We start from the raw sequence: 13,699 nt of genomic DNA, 5'->3' as shown, positions 1-13,699 counted from the left end.
TGATGTACTAATACTAAATCAATGTGTAAGTTAAAGAACCAGAGAGACAGGCTGTGTCACCCATAGCTTCATTAAAGATTTTTCATTGCCTTATTTCATAAGCAAGTTAGAGAGTTATTCTGGTTCACTAGTAGAGGACAGCAACGGTAAGATTTTATTCCCAGTTCTGCAGAAGACTTATTTGGGGCCACTTACTCAATCTCTCTGCCTCTTGATTATCTCCCCTTTGCAATTGGGGAAAGTTGTTTACTTATGGTGTCTCACAGAGAAGGCAGTTGAAAGACTTCTGAGAGGCTTTGGTTGGATGAGACTTCATATAGAGAGGGTATATAAGTGCAGTTTTATGGCAAAAGATTTGGGTGGTGGGAGTAAACAAAGACAAAAAGCAAGTTATTGTGATGCTCCCTGAGACATGAGGAGAACATGATCATTAGTCTTGAGGAGAAGTGGAGCAGTGGGATTTCCATTGAGTGTCTCCCAGGCAGCAGGAATGTGTGAGAGGCAGACATTAAACAAAGACCAAGGTGTTCTGGAGAAATGGACAATCAGTTACTCCACTTAATGACTTTAAAAAGCAGGGAGAGGAAACAGATGAGGTTTCAAAGCTTATTACTGGAAAGAACGGCCTTTCTATATCTCTTTCACAATCCAGAAAGAATGAGCTGTTTTACATAATGAACATTTACTTACTGTTCTCCCAGACACACACACACTGACCTATTTAAAAATGCAAATGGTCACAGGCAGCAGTGGCAAAATCAATGTAAAAGGAATAACGGTTAGTCCAGCAAGACAATATGTAATTGGGTTGTAGCCTGTCCAGGAGACATTTCCCTACAGTCTTCAGAAGATGGGAGCAATAGAGGCTTTAGCATTTGAATGACTCACGGCTCAAGGTTTACACATGAGATTGTGTATAATCCCCATTAACCCAAAGCTGATGATGACTCGGATGTAAGAACTGCAGTGAGATGGAGGATGTGTGAAAAAGATCAAACATGAAGAGAGAAAAACACACAGGAGTGACCTTTTCCTACAACAGGTCACTGTAACTTGAAACAACAAAGGTGATACATACCCAAGGGGACCACTGGAAATCAAGGGAACCAAATCGTTGCATATATGTTACCGTGTGAGTGTGTGCTGGAAGGCAGGACCAACTTCACCTTCCGGACAGCTGTATATTCTTCAAGAGAAGATTACTCGGCAGAATCTAGTTCTTAGCGGAAGAGCTGTGGGCAGTTTTAGAGATTTACTGTGAGGTAAAGCAAAGTGAAAGGCAAATTGCAGCTATGTGGAGAAGCATATGTTTGGTACTCAAAGCAAATTGTTTCCTTCTCTTAAGTTTAACTGATGAAGTTTTTATGCAGGAATTTCCATGTGATGGGATCTGGCCTCTAGGTTGCCAGTCTTGAAAATTACTCTAGGCCAGGCTGCAAATGGTTTGAGACTGGTACAAAAAACATAGGATGGGTAAAACTGAAAAAAATAAGCTTCTATGATTCTCTTAGTAGCTGCATAATGACCAGAATTATTGGGATGCAATTCTGTATTTTAGTTGGCTTTAAAGAAGCAATCAACTGCACTTTCCAAATTCTAGAAGAGCAAATGCATCTGAAGATAATTTACCCACCTCTGTAGTCATCATCATACAAAGATTTTCTGAAGTCTGAAGATTTCCGCTGTGCTCTCAGAGATGGCATGAAACGAGCTGATGGGGCAGAAGTTGATGTATTCTTTGTACCACAGTTATCTTGGGCAGCATCGGTTTTCCTCCGGCTAGCAATGACTGCACAAAGGATACTGAGGCAAAATCACCAGGTATGCCTAGAATTGGCAGCCCAGTTGCTCAGGTTCGGACTGTTCTGGTGACAGGTTGCAGGGAAGTTTGTGCAACTGCTGTGAATGCTGTTCCTATACACTCATCTGGGGATTTGTTGGGTACCCAACAAGCATGAATTGCTCCCTGCATGAATTAAAGGCATCAAGGGAACTGAGAGAGGAGGAGAAGGGAAAAATAACTCAAACACATACACACAGTTTGGGATCAGATATTAGCTGAAAAATTAGTGCTTCAAAACAACGAGAGAGAAAATTGAATAGATGAGGGCATAATATTTACTATGAGAAGTGAGCAAATCATATCAACAAGCACATTCCCTTAGGGTTCATTTAAACCGACATGTGCAGGCTCTAAGGAGCACAGTACTGAAGAAAAATATATGTTCTTGGACTTTGCATGGCTTTCAGGGTTTAGCTGCGTGTCATCAGTTCAAATTGCTACTCGGCGATAGAGAATTCTTGTAGCTGCTATGCATGGAGGTTGTCAATATTTGTAATGTATAAACTAGTCCGTATTAAGGCACATTAGCTGTTTGTAGGTAATGCCCATACGTCCTAGAGCTGCAGTCCCTTAATGGGATTCTTTTAACAATGATTACCCAGGCTTGCATTGCTTACCGAGGTAATTTTGTAAAAAGAAGTCACTACATAGAGCTACACAATTTCTTTAATACATCGAACTTCTCATAAGCAGTCGTGCTTTCTGGACCAGAGAGCTCCATTCTCTGGCATTTATCCAGCTGGCTAATTGAAGGCAAGTTTGTCACTTCTGCTAGCATTGCTGTAGAAGCCTTAAAAGGTGCATTGAGCCTGTCTGTTTCAAGGGTCCAAGGTATGGGGACCCAGAGTGAGGCATCAGGGCCGAGGAATCCTGTAGCTTTGTGCCACGGTGCTGATGGCCTGTGGCCGCTAGCGTGCTTGTCCTTCCTGCCTGCTTGTGCAGCCATCCATGGGAAGCTGGACTTAGAGCAAGACAAGACTAACATAAAGAAAAAGGTTTATCAGAATGATGATGTGAACAGCCTTTGCTCCCTGTGCAGTTGTTTTTTCTGAGTTCAGTAGGATGGGAACTTTTTAGTGACCTGGAGTCAGGATCTCAGTTTCTTCTTCATTTCCACTGGGAAAGTTTGCCTCTGTGGTGGTGGTGGTGGTGTCTGTGGACATGTGAATACATGTGCGCATGTGACAGATGTTCCCATACAAGCACACCACTCCATAGCAGCACAGAACAGAAACACTGACATCCCCAAAATTTAATTTTTAAAATGTGAAATAGATGGATTATACCCTCCTCCCTGTCTTTCTTTGCATGCTGTTGTAATCTGGTGTAAGAAGCAGTGAGTGGTTTATGAGGTGCCATAGGCTGATTGTATGATTTTTATTTTTTCAACTGCTGCCCTGAGATCATTAACAGCCTCATTTGCTGACCAGCTGACTGTTAATACCCTGGGAGGAAATGCATATTTTATATTTATTAACAGAACTTGGAGGTGCAGTCTCACTTATCTCAAGCTCAGCAGGCCTTTGGGCACAAAACGTGCTCACATACTTTGCCTCTTGTGCATGGAACAGACAACAAAGCAACCCCTTCAAGTGACTGATACTTCTCTGTGAGATTTTTAAAGGAGAAGCAGTGTGCTGAGTGACAGTGGCTTTGCTAGTTGGTGTTTGAGCAGCTTCAGGCTTTAGTGCTTTAATGTGAAGAGACAGGGAAGTGCCATCACTCTGGACTAGCAGAGGTGGGTCAGGAGTGAGCTGGCCTGGCTCCGTGTGCTGAGCCTCTAATGTCCTCTCTTTCCTCCCTTACCATTGCCATGGGTCTGCCATATATCTCAGGATCAGCGCATTAGGCTCCTTGTACAACTGCTGTCACACTGCTTTTGCATATGTGTTTGAGAATGCCGACATCCACTAACTGTAACTGGGGATAAGAAGCAAAGACTGGTTTACAAACTGCCGTAGGCTGAGTGTATGGAGGCTCACACTGTTACTGTCACCACCTTGCTGGTCAGCAGGAAGCAAAGACATGATGGTCTCTGGGGTGGGGACCCCACATGGAAGTACTGTAACTTTTCTATCTCTTTCTGTGCACTGTGCCTTCTCAGTGAGTCCCCCTGCCTCCTTCATGTGCAATGGGGACTGCCTGCAAAGCACTTCTGAACTTGGCTACATGTTTTTGGGTGTCCATCCAGCTTTGCTTACTTACTCTTTTGCTTTTTTGTCTGTTTCCAGTTTCAATCATACAACTGCCTCCTCCATCCTGTTTTGCTGCTGTGCTTCATTCTTAGATCTTACCTTCAGCTGAAATCAGTGCTGTCTGCTGCACTTCCAGATTTGGGGGGCAAAACCACTGGTTGCAGGAACTTGCCAGGTGATTTTGACTCCTGGGGGCTGGAATGAGACACCTCAAATCCTTCTGACTTAATGGCTTTTCAAAATTCACCTCTCCAGAAGGGTACCAAGAGGCTTCAAACCACCATCCTTTGGAGTCATATCTGTTTCTCCAGTGCTGTGTGGTAGACCTCTTGCCAATTTGTCTTCTTTAGTGCTAAGATGCTCCATTATAGTTTTTCATCTTGTTCCTGCTGTATGACTAATCTCTGCTTTCTGGGGCCAGTGTCAACCTGCTGACCTATAATTATCCCTCTCTGAATTTTCTTGTGATCAGTAGTTCCAGAATATCATTCTAGCTGATAAGGTGAGAAGAACTTGCATTATGGTGCTGCTATATGAGCACTTCTGGTGCTAAGCATATGTGTTTAATTCATTTCCAGAAATTTATGTGAATGATGAATGAAGGATTCAGATTTTCCTGTGCTGCTGAATTTGTACCATGTACAGGTGGAGTTTTTTTCAGTGAGAATCTGCTAAAAAGTTTTCAGGACTTTATGTGTTTATTAATAACTCAGTGGCGCAGAGTGCTGTAATAACTTACTTTCATCCTGAGGTTCTCAAAAGAACATTAAGTGTTGCTCCTATTTTTCAGCTGAGTGATTTATAATGTAGGGAGGCAATATCCACACAGATGGGTCAGTATAGGTAGAAATATAGGTGTTGGCAAGGCAAGATAATTTCTGTGGAGGATTTTGAAGATGTACCTTTTGGACTGGGACACAGTCAGCAGCAAAGACTGTGCTCTGCCTGCATATTCTGTGTGCTCGCTTGAATGTCCCAAGGCTGCATCACTTTCCTTGCAGAATTAACAAAGAAAGTGTTCACCCGCAGGCCTGAGGGTAGGTGTCCTCAGATGATGTCTGTGAAAATAGGTTAGATCTGAAAAAAATCTAGTGGAGGCAGGCTGGTTGTGCTGTTCATTTCCCCCTTATTTTCTGTCCTAGTCAAGTCTAAAGCATTTTTTAGCTATATTGGAGACTCAAATTCAAATCCTTCCTCTACCTGATTCCTCTTGGCTGTTAATCTCAAATCTTAGTCTTTGCTGCTGAAGATGTGTTCTTTTGTATAAGTGTAATATTCACCGGATGACCAGCTGGAAGCTACATCTGTATCAAGTACCAACCTAGAGCTGCATTTGCTAGGACATTCTCGGCCTCCTTTGCAGACAACATCCCCTCTACACCACCAGCTACTTAGAAAAGAGCTGCTTTGCTCTGAGGACAGTGTCCGTCTGACCACACTATAAATAAACAAACCCTGCATTTTGCGTTTCAGGAGGGATATGTAGTAGGAAGGTGGAGGAAGTGGACTTAAAAAAAAAAAAGGACATAATTTTACAGTACAGGAAAGCCAGACTCTGTTCTGGGTTCTGCCACAGATACTCTGCACCTTACATTCAATGTGCTCCTGATTTCAGGTATTTTCCCCCCATACCTGCTTTCAGAGTGCCTATTTATCTGTGCAGTGCATGAGTCCTGTTGAGCAGAGATGGGTGTCCTTTCTGGAGTCAGTGGAGGTGGCTGAAGACCGCTGCTGCTGCTTTGTTATGGGACTGCTGCTTTGCTGGAGGCTTCTTCCCACCATCCACTCTGTGGTACAAAGAATGTGGGAATTGCAACGCAGCTCATTGCTTTGCAAAGCCAGCTAGGCTAGCTCAGTCACCTCTGCTGGCGGGGGTGTTGAGGGATGCGTGCATTCCTGTCCCACCAACTCAAGCATAAGGCAGGCAGCAGTGCCTTAAACAAGAGCTTAAATAGTGCCAAGATACTGGCTGAGTTGGGGCCTTAAGTAGAAAGCTAACTGGGGCTTGGAGTGTAGTGCCTGTAGCTCCATCTGAATCATGGTGGAAGTGCTGGATTTACTTGGTGACAGCTTCTCTTCCAGCTGCTCTTTGGAGCTGAACTCTGCTCCCTGGGCTAAAGCAAGTCATCCAGCTTTGCACTTTTCACCATACAGTTTGTATGACAAAGGAGTGATTTTTATAGCTCAAATAAGATCAAGCATAGATGATCTTTTAATGAAGTGATCTTTGTGCCTGATTGTATTAACATCACAGGGAGACAAATGTACTTGAGCTGTGAAGAGCCCCCTGCAGCTATAATTAGATGAATAAAGAGGTTCATATTGATCTGTAGATCAGCAGGAGGAAGGAAAGAGCATCACCCATGCAAGCTTTCAAGACCAAAAGCTAGTACAGGCTGCAGAGATGCCAACATAGGATCTTGATCCTAAAGCAAAAGCTCCAGCCAGCTCATCTGATGCTGGCTCCACCTACTCCGCAAAAGAGATGACACCGGAGCTGAGCCCATGCCACTGAGACTTTTGGGGTCACTGTGTTGCCTGGTAGCAGCTGTGTTTGAACTTGTGTAGTGCAGCTAAGAGAGCACCTGCACTTAGTTGATGTGAGCAATGAGCGAGGTGGTGGTCTGGTATCCTAAGAAAACTATATAGAACTCTCCTTATTTGTTGGCACCACGTTGGCTTGTGCACAACTCGGTGGTACAAGCAACAGCTGGGGATCTGTAAAATCCAACTGTAGATGTAACTTCAGCACTGTCATCCTGTGCAGCTGTTACTCCAGCTGTGCCTATTAGAGGAAGGAAGGTGCAGCCTTCAGGTAGGGCTCTAGGCTGGCAAAGAGAAGTCATATCCCTGCCGCAGACCTTTGTGGACTGGCTTTGCACACCTGAGCTGGGCAAGTCAAAGCCAGTGGGGAGGTGACATTGATGACATATCTTCCTGGGTGCCATTGGCAAAGAGTCATATCTGGCCCAATATCAAATGTGGCTACAGAAGCCCCAAGAGGCCTTTTAAGGTTCATTTGGTCTGTAAAAGATAAGCAACTGGCCCATCTCTGGAACCCTTTCTCTGGGGTCATGGTGTTTAGCAGTGGGCTTTGCTCTACCAGAAAATGCTTTTCAGTGCTGGTTTCTCAGTGGAAAGCCGCAGAAAGGGGCAACTGGAAAACTTTGTTCACTCAAGGGTGCAAATGATGCAAAAATCCAGACTTTATCTGCACTGCAGGGTGGGAGAAAAGGTAAAGGAAGCGTGGGAGGCTGAAGAGGAGCGTGACAAGACATGCTATAAGGCAGATTCTCAATGACTCCAAAAATACCCTTGCTGTTCCTGGTAGCAGGATGTGTCTCTGTGGGTTCAAAATGTGTCTGCATTGAGACTAGCATTGTCCTGTCATCTCCTGTCAAAATCTAGCCTTCAATAACTCTCCAATGTAATCTTATTGAGACTAATATAAGCCACACTTTTCTACCAGCTCATCTTGTTGCTGCTATCTGAGCACCTATACTGGGGATGGCATAGCAAATTCTCATGAAATGCACGTTGAAAGAGCATGGCTTGCTGCCTCCCTTGTTAAATATAGGCTGTGAGATGCAGTTGACATAGCCAGAGAAATGTTTATTTTAAGCACATGCATTTGTCTGTAGTAACACCTTTAAGTTTTGATTCACTTTACAGACAGTGCTTGAACTCTAGACAATGTTTTTAATCGGCACCATGTTTCTTGTAATGATCTCACTACACTTTGGTGGACTGGTAGTAACCTTTTTCCACTGGTTTTGAGGTTTATAATGTATAGTTAAGTGATTTGCTCCAGGTGGCATAATTAAGGCAGCAGACCTGGTTCCCTGCTCTGACAGTTTAGATCAAAATACTGAGGAAATGGATGGATTTTCCCATGTCCTGAAGCCTTCAAATCAGTGCTATGGGTAGCTTTCTGGGAAATTCATCATCAGCCAAGGGAGCTAAGGGGTGTGGGAGAAGTCAGAATGAATTATCCAGTTGTTGTCTCTGAGATTAGAAATCCATGACTCTGCACAAACTTTTGCTTGCATGCTAGAGTGCGGAAGAAGGCGGATGGGAGGTGTTAAGCAGTTTCTTTTGCCTCAGATTTCTTGTGTAAGATAGAGAAATAGTTTCATCCCCTTCACAGGCATGGATTGGCTGAGACTAATGCAAACTCTTGAACTTGGGGAAAGGGAAACTTTTCCTCCATGCTATCAAGGTAGGCTCACTGGTCCTTTGTAAAGCATCATAAGTGGATTGCTGTGTTAGCAGAGGCCAACATCTGTGTGGCCCTTTTCTCTCAGGAAAGACGCAGCAGTTAAAAAGCAAAAGGTACAGAAAGCTCGTACTGCTTTCTGTGCAGGGCATTTCACTATGTGGCTGCTCCCTGGTGAATGCTGTAGCCCAGTGTGTAGGGATTTGCTGTCTCATGCCTGTGATCCTTGCTCCAAAGGGAACAAACATACTCCCTTTCAACTAGCCCTCTGCTCCCTTGATTGCTTTTTAAAATGTTTAAAAGAACATTTCCAAAACTAAAAAAGAATCTAATTGTCTATTTACAGTTAATTCTGTGGAAGCTTGCAAGAGGGCTCCAGACACAAGTACTTCAGTGCAAGAGAGAAGACAATGCGGGAATGTGTCATCAGAGTTGGTGTTGCTCTCTGCCTGGTGAATCAAAGCATGTGAAAGCAGATCAGAGATCTTGTGTGCTAGCAGCCATCTTTTATGTGCTGGTGTTTAACTGGTGATATTTGTGGTTAGGTTTTCTGGGTTCTGCTTTTAGTTTTGCTGAGAGTTCTCCCTCTACCTGTAGGGGCAGGTAGTTCAGGTCAATTGCCTGAGGAGAGCTTTGAGCAGGACTTGAACTGCAGTTTTGTCCTGGTTTCAGCTGGGATAGAGTTAATTTTTCTTCTTAGTAGTTAGAATAGTGCTGTGTTTTGGATTCAGTATGAGATTTGATATGAGAAGGATGTTGATAATACACTGATGTTTTCAGTCGTTGCTAAGAAATTGAGGACTTTCCAACTTCCCATGTCCTGCCAGTGTTCAGGTGCACAAGAAGCTGGGAGGGAGCAGAACCAGAGCACCAGACCCAAATTGTCCAATGAAATATTCCACATCATGTAACATCATGCTCAGTATATAGAGGTAGGTCAGCTGGGAAGGTGGGGGTTCTCTCTTGCTTCTGGGATTGTGACTTTAGGATCTTGGCTTTTCCAGGATTGCTTAGCCGGGAACAGGCTGGGTATCAGTTGGTGTGTGGTGAGCAATCGCATTGTGCATTACCAGTTTGTACTTTCTATTATTGTTATTATTGATTTGTTTTATTTCAATTATTCAACTGTTTTTATCTCAACCTACAAGTGTTCCTACCTTTACCCCTCCAATCCTCTCCCCCATCCCTCAGGTGGGGGAGGATGAGTGAGTGGCTGCATGGTGTTTGGCTGCCAGCCGGGTTTAAACCACGACAAGTTTTCAGTGCTGCTCAGCACATGAGCTTGCCTGTCATTGCTGATACACCCTTTAATTTTTTTAGTTTTTCTGCAAGAGGAGTGTTGACTCCAGTCCTAGATTTTTCCTCCTTTCAGTGCTCCCTTGTTTGAGAGCAACTTACTGGTCAGTTCTTGAGCCCTTTAGTAGATTCAATACTCTTTTACACCTTCTTGGACAGCCATCCTTCCCCTTTATGTGCTTCAGTGGGGATATTTAGCTCAAAGGCCACCTGTGAAAGAGCTGTGAAAGTGCAATGTTAAGTACATTCGATGGAGAGGTGTGAAAAAAGTGTAATAATTTTGTTGGAGAAGATATTAAAAGATGTACCATATACATGGGTGAGGGGAAAATCAGTTCAAGTCAGAGTTGAGCCTGAATCAAAAATATTAGCTCTAATTCCTTCAAACTTAGATGGTGTTTTTGTCTCTTGAATTGAGTTCTTATTGGCTGAACTGCAGCAAACTGAATGCTTTTAACTCCAGACATGTATGAATACTTCAAAACATCATCTGTGAATGCATATCTCAGACCAAGATCAAAATGCTAGGAGTGATGTGTTGCATTTTGATTTTATTTTTGCTGTTTTACATACCAATACAGTTTCATTGACTTCAGCAGAGATGCTTATTTTGTATATTCATGTGGATAAAATCAGTCCATCTGCATATGCAGATGTGTACATTGGTCTGTGACAAAAATAAGGCAGCTACACTGCAGTAGCTGGTTAGCCAACTCAGGAACTACACAGCATCAGAGAAGAGTTGTTTTTGTTTTCTCCTCTTTCTTCTTTCACAGCTTCTAAAGGTACAAATGGCAGACTCTCCTGACATGGAGAACTGAGAATGTAATTAACAAGTGTCCAATGTGCCAGTCTAATTAGTGCTTCTCTTGATTGTGCATGACAGTAATGCTATATAAGTGAAGGTATTGGTTTATAAAATAGAAAGTGCTATGGGTTTTTTTTGATTACACTTTACTACATGCTTGTTTGTGGAGGAACAGGACAGAAGCGTAGTAGAGAAGCGCTAATTCAGTATGACAATTGTTTGGCAGTCTGGCAGGTTACACCAAGTACTTCTGTAGCACCTGGTCCATACAGTGGATAAAAATAACATTGGGGCTTACCTTGAACTGATAGTGGTAAGAAAGAAACACAAAGCTGCTGTCTTACCTTGCAATGGCCAAACACTGCAGGAAGCTTGAAAAGATGAATCTTCTTGCAGTATGCTATAAGGTTTTAATGATGTTTTAAAAAGTTTCTTCTAACCTGATTTTTTGGAGGGAACTATGGCTTTAACATTGTAAGTCAATATGTGTAATGGGCTTAGACCGGAAACTGGGACAAAAAAATCCCTGCCCTTGGAGAGTGGTTTCTCAGTTCCCTTCCTGAATGTTCAGTCTTTTGGTGCTGGGCAACACGGAAAGGACTTTTGGAGAGTAAGATGAGTTAAATGTGTGATACTTGGAAGGGATAGAAAGCAAAAACATAGGAAAAAACCCAACCCCCCACCCCATCCTTGTCCCTCTGTTTTTTTTGAGTGGTCTTTAGTTGAGTTGCAGGTGGAGTCAGAAAATCTGACCCAAATCTTAGGTTGAACGATGGATTCACTCCACAGTGGATACACATGTCTGTACATATCTGTCACGTCAGCTGATCTGCAGAGACGTGCTGCATTATCAGCTTCCTGAAGATGGCTTAAAATGCACTGGCAGAACATTAGCCTCCTCTCGCCCTTTGGGCTCAGGGGAGCGCAGTGCTCTGAAGAGATACTTGCATGACTCTGACCTAACTGGCTTTTTTGAGATGCCTAGGGCACATCTGCATGCTTCTGAACTGCATGATATAGACATACCTTGAGGCAGCTGGAGCTCACCTGAGCAATAACAGCTCCTTGTGTGTTTTAGTTACTCTTCAAAAATTTTAATTCTTGAACATCTGGTCTGTCCTAATTTCTCTTCCATTCTTCTCCTGGGAAATCTAGGTATGTATGAGGCATCTGTCTCTCACACTCCTTTGTTTAGATGGAGACAAAGAATTATTAGTATTCACAAATGGCCGCTTCATCTGTTGGAAAGCACCTTCCTACCACCCTCCTTTCAGGTCCATTTCTTTCCTTGAGTGGTTTCCTTGTCTTCTGTAACTGGAAAGGGGGCCTGTTGTTTACTATACTTGCATATTAAAAGTTCCTTTCCACAGTGAACCCTTTTGCAACACTTGAAGAACCAGCTTCTGTAATTTGAAACAGGAGCCCTGTAAGTAAACCCTTTTTGTTGTCCTCTGCTTACTTACCCCTGTTTTACCCTTTCATATACGGTTCCTTTTCAATTATTGAACTAAAGACCCAGCAATAAGCAAGAGCCATGCACCCAGGATGTAATTACCCTCTCTCTAATGTGATTATAGAGCAGTGATCTCTGTATTGACTTCAACATGTCTAAACTCACTGTTTCCTGCCCTATTCCAGCATGGGAAGTTGCAGCCTGCATCACACTCAGCTGAGGCTGCTGCTGCAGAGAGGATTCTCCTCTTGTCCTCAAGAGCAAGGCAGTGTTTAATGAGAATAGCTGTCATGCTTCAACGCGCTGGTGCCTGCAATTGACTGGCAGGCAGTGGGATTGTTGTATTATGGTCATATTAACTAATCACTGCTGATAATTGTTATTAATCATTGTCTTGGATCTGTAGTATGAAGAAGCTTTAGTTCCTAAATTGTAAGTGTTCGAGGTGAAATGCGAAAGCTACTTAATAATGCATGAGTAGGATAAAAATGGAAGGAAAGGCTTTTTTTCCTCATCTCTCTGAAAAAGCAGCACCTTGTAGGGCAAGATCTCCAAACTACATGTTTGAGCTCCACTGTCTTTGAAGATGGTCTGGTGTCCTCTAGCCATGTTTGCTGCAAAAGAAAGTGGTCTTTCATGGTGTTCCCTCAAAATCCCATTGTGTCCCAGATGGGGTTAGTTTGCAGGACTGATGTTCAGTGTAGACAGAGGGTGAAAAGCCCTAATTCCTCCCCTCTCTGCTGGCTGTGGCCATTTTTCCCTGCAGTACATTGACAACATTTTTTGCTCTTAAATGCTTGTGCACTAGGGCTTTCCCCTTTTGCCTACCTTGGCAAGTGGTTCTGGAATCTAGGATTTCTCACAGTAGAAAGTCTTTTGATCAGCTTCATCTTCTTTTCCTGCCTTTGCTTCTGATCCCCAGGGTCTGTGTCTGGTTTCTCAGAGTCTTTCCTTGACCTGCTCACAGGAGGATTTGATTTGCCACCGCTTTCTGGGCAACTGCTGTTGGTTTTTGTCATTCTTTGAATGATGGAGAAAGCATTGGAGGAGTTTGGCTCCCCATTGCATTTCCAAAATCTAGTTACTAATTACAACTAGTCCGAGGAGAACAGACATTCAAGAGCAAAAATTTAACCCATTCATTACATCTTGAAGAGTCTGGACAAAGGACAAAAAGGGCCAATGTCTCCTTAACAATCTCCTCAGCAGTTTAAGTCCTTTACTGAGACTACCCCCTTCTCTGATCTTGAGAGGAAAGAAAGAAAGGGGGGAGAGAAGGAGATTAAACAAGAAGTTAAAATTACTAGGCTCCAGCTCCCAGTGTTACATCAAAAGATTAATACATCATGTTGGGGATGCTTCAGACTCCATAATCTGCTTTGCTGCCTCTGTTCTAGGGCTGTTTGAAGTGGTCTCTTCTGCCAGTTCAGTCAGCACTGCTGTTAGATTTATTGAGGACTTTGGCAATTAATTGCTTTCAGACCTGAGAAGGGCCTCATTGTTGTCCGTCAGAGTTTTAATTAATCAAAGCGGCAGATGGGTAGTATCAGCCTGAAATGCTGGTGTAATTAACTCATTCATTATCATGTTCTCTTGCTTTGTGACGGTTTATAAAGAACATCTTTAATCTAGCTGCCATCATGCTGTCCCCATAGCAGGAGTTAAATGATTTTCATCAGTCTTTACCATAACTACCCTGTATCTAGGATACCATTAGGGAAAATGCTAATTTTTGCCAATAAATATGTAGACCCTCCTTAGCTTCAGACAGGTGAGTATAGTTTGACCTGCAAAAATGAGCGGGGCTGGTGAGATTAAAGTTCCCTTTGAAAGTCTCTGGAATTTCTTTGCGACTCACCCAGTGACTCCTGAAACATCCAGTCCTGAA

Source organism: Strix uralensis, chromosome 6 (assembly GCF_047716275.1).
Source record: "Strix uralensis isolate ZFMK-TIS-50842 chromosome 6, bStrUra1, whole genome shotgun sequence".
Taxonomy (NCBI): Eukaryota; Metazoa; Chordata; class Aves; order Strigiformes; family Strigidae; genus Strix; species Strix uralensis.
Note: the sequence above shows the minus strand (reverse complement) of the source record.